Source organism: Varanus komodoensis, unplaced genomic scaffold (genome assembly GCF_004798865.1).
Source record: "Varanus komodoensis strain SLA01 unplaced genomic scaffold, ASM479886v1 scaffold142, whole genome shotgun sequence".
NCBI classification, from domain to species: domain Eukaryota; kingdom Metazoa; phylum Chordata; class Lepidosauria; order Squamata; family Varanidae; genus Varanus; species Varanus komodoensis.
In genome coordinates, this window is record NW_025335415.1 from 310,955 (window position 1) to 315,010 (window position 4,056).

The window sequence follows — 4,056 nt, forward strand, 5'->3', positions numbered from 1 at the left end:
GAATGGTTTGGACTACACTGAAAAATAATAGGACAAGGAACCAAACTCCTTGTTGCTTTGAAGGTACAGATGGATACAAAGGAAAAACTCCAGAAAACATTAGACTTTGAAAAGAAGCTACAGAATGTGGGTTGTGATTTAAAATACTGTTTAAGAATCAAAATACTCTAAAAATAATTTAATTTTGCTGTTGAAATTATTGAGGTGCTACTGACGAATTAGCCTCTCTTAAGGTGCTGTTTGCCCTGTACACGCACCTACCACATCTTCTCCTGGCTCAGGTTTACAGAGCAAGAAGACAGGGACCCCTTTCTGATATTGTCAAAATGGCAGGTGGCTCCAAAGAACAAGTCTCTTGGTTGCATACAGCTCTCTCTGGGATGCAGAGACTCACCAGTTGGCATGCTACTGGTGACTGTATCAAATCTGGAACCAATTTTGATGATATCCCTATTGATCATATTGGGTTTTCCCTAAATTTGCGAAGGTGAGGGCAACTGAAGTGAAACAATTTAGAATGTGAAGAAGAGTTGGCCTCAATATTTGTGCATGACTTATGCACAGATGAAGGATATACTGGAGCAAAAAGAACTGACAGGATTATTCTCTGAGTGTCCAGTTGAAGCAAATCAGTTTTGGTTTTCCTGGGAAATCCAAATGTTATATGTCACTGGAGGGTGTATTCCATGCCTATTTCTTTATCTTCTTTTGGAAACCTAGCATTTCTTGGTAACTGAACCATTTTCTTAGACAAGTTAGAATCTTTTGTTGACTTAATGATACACCTTTCAAGAAGTGTGGTCATTTTTATGGCTCCTCAAGCATTTGGCATGCCCTCAATATCTGGTTCAGCTGGTTGAAAAAGCAGAAGAAACAACTTTGAAGAGGTGGGGATTGCAACAGTGGTTTGTGATCAGTTGTGTGGACCCTTGAGACTTTTATTCCAGGCAACAGTAAAATTACAAGAAGGCAACAAAGGTTTAAATGAATCTCTTTTCCATACATGTTGTAATACATGCTGTATCTCAATTATCTTTATGTGTGAAGAGCTTTTTAACACTAGTGTAAAAAAGAAAATTCTACCAGCCTCAATTACTTGAAAGCAATTGCATGACAGAATTCATGGACTTATTGATGTATCATATCCTGAAAGAAGATTGAGGAGAAGTTGGATCTCACTGACTATCTGAAAACAATTTAACTATTTTGGTAATTGAACCATTTTCTCAGATTTTATTGTCCTTCATCGTATCAATTTATCTATTAATCTTTCCTCTGAACATTCAGTGTACCGTTAGCATCAGCAAGTTTGTGGATATTCCTCTTTAAGTGCCTTGGTCCATAACAGTTCCACTACAAAATGAGCTTATTTTCAGGAGGATCCCAGTTGGAGAGAACATCATATGTTCAACACTGGTAGAGGCCAGTTGGCAAAACCAGTTAGTTGGTAGTCAAATATGAGGAATCAGGGTCAGGGCATTCTAGAAGGATTGTGCGGATGAAGGGGAGAGATGCTTTTAGAAAAGCTTATGGAGAGCCAAGAGCAGCAGAGGCTAACAGCTGAAGAAAAACTGAACTAGCAACTTACAAAATGAACTGGTTCAAGGCAAGAGCTGGGAAAGGACTGAAAGTGAGGAGTCTGCGGTTCTGGGGGAAGCTTTTGGGAAAAAAGAGAGGCAGACAGAATGTGCATGGCAGTGTACCTTCATCAGTAGTGGTTGCTTGGTGAAATGGATGACTCTTGCTGGGAGCAGAATGAGAAGTACTTCAGTGAACTTCAACCAGAGGGAAAGGTGCAAGTGAATCCTTCTGAACCTGGCAAGATGGAGCTTGGCATGGAGCTTGGCTTACAGAACAATCAAATGCATGTGCACTCAGAATGAACACAGAGTCCTAGTGCATTCAATAGTTCTTCTGTTCACAAAAAGATTTTAATACTTAAGGGCTGGATAGGACATGCGACTCTAGCTATCACAGCATCTGCTTCTTAAACCAAGAGGAATTCCATTGTAGATTCTGAGGGATGTATTTCAATGAACAATAGTATATAGTAACGAATAATAATATTGTGTTTTATAAGGCTCCTCACCTTGAAGTAAATATACTCCAATAGTTGAACTGATCTGAAAATCATTCACCAGCTCATTGTTTCACTTGTACCAACCTCTGTTCTGTTTTGCTTTATCCATGTAGTTTAGGAGTAAAGGGTTCGAAGTAAATAAAAGTTTTCATATCTTATGGTGGCAGCAGAACAGGATAATTTATTGTTGCATTTTAATATAACATTTTTTAAAGGATGTGATAGGATTCTTAATAGAAGATGCTCATGAGATATGCCTACACACAACTATTACTAGTCAACTTGCTCCTTTGTTCAGATGGTAGTACTAGAGAGATAACCTGTGTGTCCTTCCCTATTTTGTCACCAAGTTTGTTTCGCAGTTTGGTCCACTGATTGAAGTATAGCATGATGATAGCAATGAAACCTCGTGTAACTCGTGATCTGCAGGATTAAGCAGCTACCATAACGTTTGCACTAGTTCTGTGTTTATTTGCACAGGACCACAAACCCACATTGGATTGATATCATCCTCTGGACATGCTTTGGCATGAAAAGTGACCTTCTGAGCCAGTGACATCCATTCATCTAAATTCACATTGGTCTGTTACCCTAGGCTAGGCCTTTATTTATAGGTTTTTACATTAGACATGTACAGTGTGGCCTCGGTGAGCAGGTTCACACACAGGAGAAGCCAAGATGAAATGTTACTGTTTTGGGTCTGGGATGTTGTCCAGAACAATTTCCAGAGTTGCTCTTTGATAGAATTAGTTTTGTGAAACCATGGAGAGAATCAGGAGTCTGTTTGAAGATTTCCATGCTTCACTGGGACTTCTCTGGCATCAGGACCTGAGATCACTATTTTACCATTGTGGGAATGGAAACAATAGTAGACCCCTGACAAGAGTGGCTGTAGAAATGGCTGCTTCCATCCTTCAATCTCTACTACCTGCAATTTGTTAGCAGCAGATGAACCATTGCTTGCTTTATTCCTGTAGACTGAGCAAAATTTTAGAAACAGGGAGACAGCACATAATTACATGGAGGAAGAAGAGGCAATTGCGGCAACTAAATTTTCATTTAATAAAAATCTTGTTAATTCTTTCTCCATAAAGCTGCTAAATTACCAAAATTGTGGGTATGCATGGAAAGGGGGTGGGGGGAGGAAAAAAGGGGGTAAAAAAACTATAGTGGTTTAATTCCCCTCCTGAACATGGGGTCCTGAAGCACATAATTAGCATAATTACTCATCCTGACATGTCTTGACATGTCATTATATCCAGAGCCAATGGATGTGTGGGGTGATTTACAAACCACCCTGAATCTTTCGAGAAAACCATGTGTTTCAGCAAGGTTTTTAAACTCCCAGTTTCACTAGATTCAGAGGTCACAAGAGTTGATTACCAGCAGGGGTAATCATGGTAATTAGCGATCTCACACTCAGCACGTGTAAGTGGGGAAAGTAAGTCATGATGACCCATTTCTCCCCACATGAATCCATTCTCTCTTTTTTTCTTCCACAGTGGTGTTTTCAGTTTTACATGAAACACACATGCATTCCTGAACAAGAACAGAGGATTGTTCTAATTTTCTCCTTTGCCTTTTGCCCACTGACCGCCCTCCTACACACACACACAGCTTTACTTGGATACAGCACAACCATGCTCTGTCCATTCCCTGTCTTCCTGTGCCAGCTTTGAGAGCAGGCTCATTGCTCCTCACAGTGGAGAACAGGAAGACACCTCATATGGTCCTGTTGCCCCATGTTTTCTCATTGCCAGGAAAGTGGTAACGCTTGTCCATTTTCTCTCTTAAACATACCTCCACAGGGTGATGTGAACTGACTAATTAATATCACTAAACTTAAAGCTCTTGCTTTCTTTTTTCTGCAGGTGGTAGGTGAGTAGTGAGGACAAAATGAGCAATACTACTTCCATGATGCCGTTTCTGCTGCTTCAATTCTCAGACATCCGAGAACTGCAGCTCTTCCACTTCTT